Below are 11,284 nucleotides of genomic sequence, written 5' to 3' on the forward strand. Positions count from 1 at the left end.
TTCATTCCTGTCTCACATACTCGCCATCCAGTTGACAAGCAGTGTGAAAGTAAAGTGGCATGTGGAGCAAGCACTGGGAAAAATCACCTTTTGATCTCACTGAAGGTGGTCCTCAAACCAGGTCATGCTTGAGAGAACTGGCAGGCAGAATGAGGAGAGGCTGGGCTGCAGCTGTCTGTGTTGGGGCGGTCTCCAGTTCAGAAGAATATTTGCCTTTCTTTCGCTGCCAATTTTGGAGCCTTTATAAATACCACACCTAAATAAAATGGAATAAAATAAACGATCCTCTTCAGGCACCCCACGCCCTTCCATCACCCTCCCTAAGAACATCTCAACATCCAAAGGCTGCAGGGATGCATGGGGGGGTGGGGGTGGGGGATTATTGTTAAAAATAACCAGTCTAGGGAGGAAAACAATTTATGTTGGGTCTGGAGCAAGGATAAGGTTCCATTTACTTCTGAGAATCAAGTGAACAGTGTCATCCTAGAGCCTGCTGTGCAGTCATCAGTGACTTCCGCAGCACAGCTTGTAACCTGCAGCAGCATAGATGGAGTTAGGACATGGTGTAGGGGAGCAGCCAGCTCCTTCCCTGTCACTCATCCAGTGACAATACTTCACAAACATCCTGTCCCATCCTCACTGGTAAGTCTGTCCCTTGATGTGCAAGGTTCTGCTTTGCCGTGAAGCAGAAAACTTAATTTGCTAACTATTTGGCAAGATGCCTTTGTCCTGTGAATGCTCCTGGGCCCCAGCACAGATCAAGGGGTATTCCCTGGGGGTCTTATGCTCACAGACAGATATTCACCAATTGCCAGCAGGTAATAAGAGCTCTAGATATTCAGCCACCTTTTCTGAATAAGGTGATCAACCAGAGATGAGATGGAAGATAGATGCAGCACTAATCAGCTCTGAATCAAATGTGGTTCAAAACACAGCTCTTAGGAGAGGATAATGCCACTCACCTTTGAACTGGACCATGCAATCTGTAAATGTCAGCTCTGGAATATACACTGCAGTGTGGTATTTACAGTGCCCTTTTATAATTGCTATTATTATTGTTATTATTTTCCTTTTTTACCTGGGGACTGAATGTTTGGGGACTGTGGCAGGAGAGGTCTGTACATCTGGAAAGCGTCAGATTTAACGCCCGAAGTCATCAGCCCAGGTCAGCTAAAAGTACATGTTTGCTTCCAGCAGCAGCTGTGCAAACTCCTGTTGCCTCGGTTGTGCAGGGCTTATGTAAAGATTCCTCAAAGACAGTGCCCTCTTTGTGAGCCCGTAGCTCTGCTGATCCCTGGCAATTCCAACCCCAGTTTCAAAAGAAATGGGCCTAAAATGGCACTCCCACCGCAAACAGATGTATTTCAGCCTCTGTCTAAGGCAGCATTCATTTCATCATGAAAAGGAAAACATCATAATTTAGGGTCACACGTCTCCTGCCTGTCAGTCAGGCACTGCCAGCTATTTTTACAGCATCCCAGGGTGTTGTGGCAGTCTAGAGAACAAGTGACACACCTTTCCAAAGGCTGTTCAGAACGATACCACTCAGTGAGAAGCTCTGAGCTCCAGGCTTCGGTTTTGTCCCTGATTGCTTTTTTTCTGAACGGGCTTGAAATAAAATATCACTGTGTATATTACACAGTTTTTTCTACTGCACATTGATTTTCTTTGCTTCCAATCGCTTCAAGGACTTGCCCTACCCACTGCAAAAACTGTGTTGCAGGTTCAGTACTAGAACTTTTCTCATGGTGCTGTGGCATGTGGGTGGACCAGATGTACCATGAGAACAATCTCTCACACCAGCAGCCAACAGCTGAACAAAACTATACATATTGTAAGAGAAGCCAAATTTCACTCACTGACTTCAGTAGCTTTCCGTTGCTTCTGTTTTACATTGAGATTGAATCTGGCCAATTTATTTAACCTAGTAAACAAAACTATAATTATAAACAATCCAGTAAAACTACTGGACATCTGAAAGAGGCACAGAGACCATGCCGAAAACAATCCCAAGCACCTCTGCCTTATAGCCAAATATTATATCTGCATTGCAAACAAAACACCTCCATATTTACAGTTCGGTGCGAGTTTTGATCATGTAATAGCTTTAGGGTTCAAACCACTGCTCATTAAAGTCAACAAGAGTCTTTGCATTGACTTTAATGAGCTCTGAGTCAAGACTGGAACATACAGCATTTTACCAGGAATTCAAAGTGGAAAAACCCCAACTCTGGTAAAGCTTTTACCTTGGTCTTTCTGAAAGTCGAATGCCTGAAGGGACCATGCTCTTCTTGCTGTGCTGTTTCAGACTCCATGGGTAAAAAGCCCTGCTGAGCTGCTCCTGACAGTGCCAGAGTTCCTCACACTGAAAAGTCCACTAGCAGATTTCACTGCAATAATTGTGTGACAGTTAATAATACATTGTAGAGAAAGTGGGCAAGAAAAGGCAAGGGAGCAAAATCCAGATGATCAATCATCCTTTTCACTGACACTGTCTTTATGTGGGTTGTTTTCACCAGAAATATACACCTAATAAGTGCCCAGATTCCTTGTTTTTTCAACATCAGTTCTATGGTAAATGCCATTAGTTACTGTGCCATGGTGATTTAAAGCTGAAAACCTACTGTGACCTGAACCAAAAGATAGATTAACTTATCTGCTTTAACAGGGAGTTGCTTAAAGTCTTATAGGAAACACTGTATGAACTTACATTTCATATGGCCAGTAATTGCTTTTCCTGTTATTTTTCTATTAAAGAAATACAAAAGGAAATGGGAGCTGTGTGCATAATGGGGACTGGGTTGTAGTGCTTTAAATCTGCAGGTCATCAATTAAAGGTAATTTAGCTGATGACTCTAATGGTCTCAGCCCAGCTGTCAGAGGACAGGTGACCACACTTGGCCATCCACCAATGCTAAAACCTTGATGGCAATTCAGTAAATGCAGAGAGCTTTGACTGACCAGCCTGGCCCAAGCTTGAATACCATGCCTGGGGGTATTGTTTCAGACCGATCTGTTAAGCAGCTGGATACAGCACGGTTAGACACTGATGAGAGGTACCTAGGTCAGTCCCTCTGAGCACCACATATAGAGAGGTCAGTCTCTCTCTGTCTCTGATTATTACAGAAATGAGAAAAGGCAGAGTAGATTCCCAGTGATACGGGGTTATTCCTGGATAGCCATGGGGGAGGGCTGTGTGTGAGGGATCTGCTAAGAGCCTGATGATAAGAATAAACAGGAAGGATACTTTTAAGCAAAATGACCTCTAACAACAAATTTACTGAGTTCCAGCATCTGTGGACTAATATCCTTCAAGAAGGTTCAATTCTCAGCTCCCCTTCTTTCATTAGGAGAGATGCTGACATCATGAAGCAACTGGTTTTCAGTGGGATATTAACTTAGACATGGGAACCAAAGACTTTTAACTTGAAAAGGTCCCTAGGACAGTGAGTTCTGACTGGGTTTTTTTCCCCACTTGTGGACTCTAAGCAGTGATGCAGCTCCTGTACAGTGAATTTAAGCTGACTAGAATTGCTTTTCTTGGTTTCCTTCCACAACTGACAGGTTGACAGCTACTGCTCTTGGAAGAAGATGGCCTTCCAATCCTCAGGTCACCATATGGTGCACAAATAATTTCTTTCATGTCATACCTGATTTAGAGCTGTAGGAAATAGAGCTAAGAGACCAGTGAAGCCATCTCCCCCATTGTCCATCACGTGTTACTGTGTCATGCCGTGTTTTCAACATGCCACATCTCAACAGGCAATTTGAGAGCTGTGGTTGTCCTTCCAAGCTTTATAAATGTGCTAAATGGGATGGATACCTGGAGAAGAAATGTGCCATTGACTGTTAGGCATTACAGGAAGGAATAATGTGTCATAAATCAAAAAGACACAGCACTATCACAACAGGCTAGCCAAGAATATGAACTATGAGAGTCCTTATAATCACACCTGTTGAGCCAAGAATTTCATCTGTAAGCTGTTCATTGATGCTTTACAGCTCCTTTCTGGTCCTGCATTCTAAATAATCACTTAAAAAAAAAATCTGAAAAAAAGGTGGGTTTTTTCCTTGGGAAGAGTTATCTTCACTGTTATCCATGCTTCTTCCATTTTTTTAAAACCCCAGAAAATCTTAAACTGTGAAACATTTGCTTTGTTGAAAGATTTTTTAATTCTTCAGAGTAGTTTTTGGTGTGCTCGTTTTAATTTAAGCACACTTAGAACAGAAGTGGTATTTTCCTTTGCTTGTCACAAAACTAAGCAGTCTAGAAAAACAGAAGTAGGAGACACAGTGTATGACTAGAAATCAGGGGGAGTAAACATACCAGCAGAGAGCCATCTAGCTCCCACTCCCAATGGAAGAGTAACTGAAGGAAAGCACATTAGATGACTTAGCAGATTGTATTCCTCCACATGGTGTTTCTTCTGCTCCCATTGTATCTTCTTCAGGCTTTCATTCCTCCAACTCTGCTCCTTTGCAGGCTTTATGATTTATATTTTCTCATAGTAAGGGGTGATGCTTCCTTTGCAAACAAAAAATCAAATCCTTCCATGAAGGAGGATTTGATTTTGATATTTTTTTCTTCAATTAAAAAAATGGTTCTTTCAGACTCCACAACCTCAGGTAGCTTAACTGAGCTAACTAATCTGCTGGTTTTAATTTAATAAGCCAGTTTTAAATACATGCAGTTACCAGAAAGTGAGAATGCCTCAGGCAAGGTTGACATTAAATCCTCTACAGGTCAGAAGTTACATCCCTCCAGTTTTCAAGCTCTTCATGGTTCAAGTTACCTGTTACCACAGTGGCATCAGTGCTACACACCTTTGGAAGCCTAACCACTAGACTCATAGTGCTAAGCAAGCCAAAGCTGTCCACCAGTCATTCTGAACATGGTTGTATCTGAGCAAGTGAATTCATCTTTGATCAGTAGTGTCATTATTAGCTCTTCTCTGCGCTGTGGATGGAAATGGAGACAGCTACAGTCAGACCTTACTCTGAGTAATTATTCAAATAGAACTTGTTAGCATTAGCAGGAAACCATGCTGTAAATGTTTGTTATCCCAGAGTTGCATTGAACAGGCAGAGTCCATTTCCAGCTGGGCTGTTTGGGAACAACCATGAGCATAAGTCTGGAGCCTGTCTGGGACTTGCTCTTCTCAACCTGAAGACAAATGCTGTGAGTACTACTGGTCATCATCCACAGCAGGCGGGGCAAGAACTATGCAGAGACACTCTCCCTCCTTTCTTCCTAGTATAGCACTTAGTCCAAATGAACAAAGTGAGACAAGACTCTGTTTGGATCAGAGAGAGATCACCTACCCTCCAGGTGGGGTGTTAATCCAGCCCTGCATTCACTTTTTGGCAATGGACTTCACAGTACCCTTACAGCATTAAACACCATGAGGTGCAAGTACAGATAATCTCCGAATGCTTTACTTGCACCATAAAACAAGGCACTGGTCTTATTCCCATTCTGCAGTTGGACCCAGAGGCATGGTGGATTAGAGCCAACAGGGGTCTGGTTCTCTGGAACGTTCTGCCACTGCCTCCCAAACAGGCAGCCCATTTGGCCTCTGCTAGCACCAGGCAAAGCTTTAGTTCTTTGGTTTTGATGCCTTATTCAAATCCCGCCGCAGTCCCTCCACACGCCAGTTCAGTGCTTGAACAGGCCCATTGGGGTTGCAGAGCGTTCCCTGCAAGCGGGCAGAAGGGCCATGTAAAAATCAAATCCACATGACTGTATTTACAGGCAACCAAAGAGAGGGTTGCTCTTCCAAGAAAAACTTTTCCATGTAAAAGAATTCTTAATCTCCCCTTTGACTGTCATTGTTGAAATGATGGCTTCGCAGGCTTGAAATTTAAGACCCTATCGGCATCTGTTCTGTTAGCTGTGATTTATGAATGGTTTCGCTGTTGATTATCCTCCAAGATTACAGCACAGCAGCCCTGACAGACAAGCAGAGGAAATTTCACAGAATAACAGGCAGGTCCTTCTCCAGGGCATACTTGTTTCATACTGTGTATGAAACAGTATCAGCAAATGCCAACTGGAGTCCACAGGTAATCAAATACTCTGCATATAGCACCCTACTCAAAGGCAAGCAGAGTCAGCAGAAGTCTTTATGATGACTTCTCTGTGCTTCAGATCCTTTGCTCGTTCTGTAATACAGCATTCAGGGGTTTTTTTTGCCTTGACTGTGGCACAAACCGTGCAAACTGCAGTCAAATGTGAGAAGGCAACATTTGTGTATAACCTTATGCATGTTCTTCAAAGATCATCCTTTACTGTAGTTGCAAAGTCTACTGTCTTGCCTGGGAGATGCACCGTCTTTATGTCAAGCCCAGGATATTCAAAGGAAATTTGCTTCCTTTGATTTATTGCCAAGAAAAGGCACTCCTGACCCCAGAAAAGGAGATTTTGTGGTTTTCATTCTCATTTCCTGCTAGACAGTTCGTTCCAAGTCGCTGCTAGGAAGGACTGTTTATCTGGTGAGGGTAACAGGGCCAGGGCAGGTGCAGCCATGACTTGAGAGCTGCATAGCATTCCAGTTGCTCCCATAGTGCAAGACTGACACAGTGCTAACAGGAGACAGGAACAAGCTACAAGGCCTTGTAGTGACTTGGCAAAGCCATACCTGAGGATGCTGCAAGGAGACCAGGTATCTCCTGAGAGAAGCTCTCAGAAGCAACTGCCTATTGTTTGTTTCCTTCTGGGCTGTGGCCTTCACTGGACCAGATAGCCAAGACTCAGACTCCAGGTGGAAAAAAATTTCTGATGTGGGGGCTGCCTAAAAATAAATTAGTAGACCTCTCAGGAGGTGATTTTATCTCTTGATAAATGACCTCTGCTTTTCAGGCAGAAAGGTTCTGTTGATTTGAACTCTGCCACGCTGCCCTGCAAATGAATCATTATTGGCATGTGGTTTCCAGGTCCAGCACTATGGATGTGGTTCCTGCTCTTTCTATCATCATCAGGACCTGTACAGTGAGCAGAGGTATGCCACCCTCATGCTTTGGATCATATTGGGCTGAGGTGAACAACTCTGTGAGGTGCCAGGCAAGGGTGATCTGGGCCTGATGTACCTGGGTCCTGCTTTGTGGTCATACCTCTCAGTGATGCTGCTGCTTCTGTGCCTTTCAACGCTATTGTCAGGAACACACTGCAGAGAGGAAAGGCTGCACCTCTTTGGAGGGAAACAAAGAGCATAGTTACATCCAAGTGTGGCCCAAGCCATTCTTCCTTGGACTAGTTATGCTGTGGGTGTTCTGAAGGATCAGGTTCGACAGTGAACCAGAATGGACATGCCTAGCATTCTTCCCATTTTGCCACCCAGCCTGCTTCAGAAAAAGTCCTGATGTAGGTGTTTGTATCCTGTCTCTTTCTTCCCTCACTGTATTTGTCTTTCAAGCCTGGCAGCAGTGGAAGGAAACTTAGCACGTGATGCTGACATTCTGCCATGTCTGTGGGACGGCAGATTCCTAAAGTACTCAAATCTAGCTAAGAGAATAGCTAGGAAAACAGGAGGCAGAGGACTCATCAAAGCATTGAGAGGCTTGAATCCCAGTGGATTCAAGGAGGGATACCGGCTTTTATCCAGAAGCAGGGCTGCTTATGCCAGGAAAGCTGTCTGGGTTCCTGCCCCCACTGCCCACACAGTCCCTCTCTGATGACTTCCCACCTGTGCTACATCATTTTGTGCATTTCGATCCAACCATTCATAATATATCTTACTAGTGTGATGTTCATTGCCATAAAGGGCTGCTGGATGTTGTAGCACAGTTGTGCTGGATACATGAGCCCAGCCAGAACCTGGACATAGGGAAGGAAGGCAGAGAAAAGGTCAGGGTTGTAGAGAGGCAAGGGGATCCCAGGAGTACCACCAGTGAGAGGAGTGCAGACATGAGTCCCATGGTACTTGACAAGGCAGGCAGTAGCAAAGAGGAACAAACATCCAAGCATGTGGACAAAGTCACAGCACTTAACTGAGGGATCTCTGAAGACCACATAGCCCTCAGCAGATTTTGGTTTGTAAAGGCTCACCTGGAAACCTCAGACACAATGAGCTGAATGGAGCTTGGTGGCCCAGGGTGTAGATCACATTGCATCCCTGATGCTCTGCTCATTACCTGAGAAGAGCTGTCAATGCCACATGCGCTATCACCAGCCTGGCACACAGCGAGTCTCTGGTTCTGAGCAGCACCGAGCCCCTGCAGCTCCCAGCAAAGCACAGGGGTTTCTACACATGCATTTCTTTACCTGTTTCAGGACTGGGCCTGGGGATTGCATTTTATAACAAAATAGACCAATGAAAAAAAAAGTTGGAGAAGCTCTGAGAAATGTGTACTTCATAAAGCCCTCTTTAACTGATGTTATCAGAATTACACCTCTGCCTGAGAGTGAATCTTAACAGATATAGTGCTGCTGGAATTTTTCGTAGTTTTCTGCTACTTGACTCCCCACTCATTTATTGTTGTTTTACACTCAAATTCCCAGCTAGGCAGGGTTATTCCTTCAGAGTTAGTGCTGGTAGTGGAGGCTACTGTCCCACAGCCTATGCCTTTACACACTGCTGCCCTTGTACCACTGTGTTTGCACCTGTTTGTCTACACTCAGCTGCTTCAGAAAACTTCCCTCCAGACTTTTCCTTCCTCCTTCTCCCACCATACACACAAGGGCCCAGTTTCCCTGTTCCCAAGCCAAGACACAGGAATGTACCAGTCCCTAGTGATTGCTTCCAGCAAATTAAGAATTGCTGAACTAAGGAGGGTTTCAGTAGAGCAACACGTCCTCAACTGAAAATCCTGCACTTTTTGTTTTCCTCCTGCAGTAGGGCACTGTGCAATATTTACAACCTGTTTCAGCAGGTCTAATTCTACTACCTCATATGTACATCTATGTCTGCACACTGTATTGTTCACTGAGTTTCCATTTAGGCAAAATTTCACTGGCCAAGATCTGGATACTGTGGCTCCAGGAGGACTTCTGACCAAAGAACCAGTCATTTCCATCATAGCTGTCAGGACAGGAGCATTTCTTACCACCTGCCCACCCTGTGGTTTACACAAGAAAGCTCCATCTTGGGTGAGCAACCCACTACTAACTTTAAACAGAATAATAAGAACAACAACAATAATAATAATACCACCATAATATGTGTACATACATGCCCTGCAGAACAAAAAGAACAATCACAACAATAACACCATAATATGTGCACACACATGCCCTGCAGAACCCAGCAGCAGTTTTGCCAGTCATAAGTGAAGTCAATACCCCTACAAATTCTTGGGGATACTCAACAGTGCCTAGTGTTTCAACTGTTTAGAACTCAGCAAACCCTAAAGCATGAACACCCACTTCTGTGCTGAACACATGTATTGTACTGAAATTTACCTTTAAAAATATGCGTTATTTAGCTTCAGGAAAAATTGGATTGTAGTTTCTCAAAACAAGAATCAGAAAAAAACATAGTCTCCCCCAAACTGCTCCCCAAGCTAAAATACACCTATCTGGGAGTAAAGGATAGTGCACTCACCCCTCTCCAGTGTCTCTTTGTCCTGCTCTTTTTTTCTCCTTGGAGGAAAGCAGCTCTGAAGACACTCCTTCCCCTTGCACATACGGACTTGCCAGTTCAGGAGAGGGGCAGGGGAACAGGGCTGCAGGGGAACTGCTGGGCTGAATGCTTGAGTTCACAGTGTTAACTGGCTGGAGAATCCTATTTTGTGATAGGTAGCAAGCCAGGGCCTAATTTATGGAAATTTTGACCTTCGGTCCTCTTTGACATTTTCAGATTAGCTGTAGCCTGTGTGAGACATTAAAGCCCTTACAGTAAGGGGCTCTAAATCAGCCTGTGAGGCTGCTGGAGCTGATGAGCGGGTCAGAGGTAAGAATTCACTGAGGTTCGTGTGTGGGCTGCTCGGTGCCTGTTTGACATTTATAAATCAGCGACATTCCTCTGCACAGCTCAGTGCATACAGATCACTTCAGTCACTCTGAAGAGGGCCCCTCCTTTCAGTCAAGGGTGGATTTGGGCATCCTTGGCCTTTCCTTTTGACTTGAGCAAGAATATGTCCAAACAAATCCAGCTTTACTAGCTGGTGAGTTCACCTACCACCATACGGTGTGACCCACTCCCTCAGGAGGATTGTGGAGGCCCTTATAGGATCAACCTATTGCACCAATAGGTGTAATACCAGACCCTCACATTTTCATCAGCCACCACAACAAACATCGTGTTTGTCAGTTTTGTAGCACGAACAGCCACAGTCCCATTCTGCTGGGTGCTGGGCCAACAACTTGGACCAAGAGGAGGCGGCCAGTTGGATTTCAACAGTTTCCCATGGAAACCTATTTGCCACAAATAAAGCTCCACTGGGCTGAGCAGTAAGAGTGGGCCTGCCCCAGATTTCTCACAGTCTAGACTCTATGTAGAAAGAAAACATGATGAGAAAAACACAACCAGGGCTGTGGACAAGGTAGCATTAACATCAGCCAGTTATTGTGCAATAAATGTCCATATCGGCTTCAGCAAGCCTGACATGTTTAACCGCTGCTTGCTTCTCTGAACCCTGAGGGTCAATATGGACTCTCCATTTCCCTCAGTGCCGGCACTGCCTCTGGCACATGCTGCTCCTCCCGGCTAGCGGCTTTGCTGGGATTTGGAATACTCCCCCATTGCATTTATGGTGGAACACACAACGGCTAGGATGGGGAGGCCAGCTCCTCGGTGGTTGTGGACCAGCAGCTGTCGAGCCAGTCAAAGAAAGAGACCATGGCTTGGGCTGCACTAAGCGGGAGGTGTTAAGGACTGCCATGAGAGGATGGCTGGCACAGGGGCTGTGGTGGGCTTGTGAACTCCGGTAGCCAACACTGCCACAGTCACCCGAAGCCTTGGTGAAGCCACCCTCAGCCTCCTCAAAGTGAAGAGGGATGATGGTTTTTGAGAAGAGTTCTTCCCTCATGCCCACTCGCCCTGACACTGAGGGGAAAAGCTGCGTTGGGAGGTGTGGGGGTGGAAGAGGGATGAAAATCAGAACTGAGGGAAAGGTCTGACAGAACTGAGGTAAAAATCTGACAGAACTGAGGGAAAACTCGGACAGAAGGGAGGGAAATCAGCAGAGGGAAACCGCAGCTCTGTGATGGCGGGTGGGTGGGGAGGCCCCTCTCCCGAAGGCCGGGGGTACCGCCGTGTGCGGGGCTTGCCTCGGGACTCCTCAGGGGGCGACGGCCGGGGGGGCGGGGGGGGGCGGCGAGAGGGCGGGCGGGCGGCACCAAACGCGC

The sequence above is a fragment of the Accipiter gentilis genome, chromosome 7 (assembly GCF_929443795.1).
Source record: "Accipiter gentilis chromosome 7, bAccGen1.1, whole genome shotgun sequence".
Classification (NCBI taxonomy): domain Eukaryota; kingdom Metazoa; phylum Chordata; class Aves; order Accipitriformes; family Accipitridae; genus Astur; species Astur gentilis.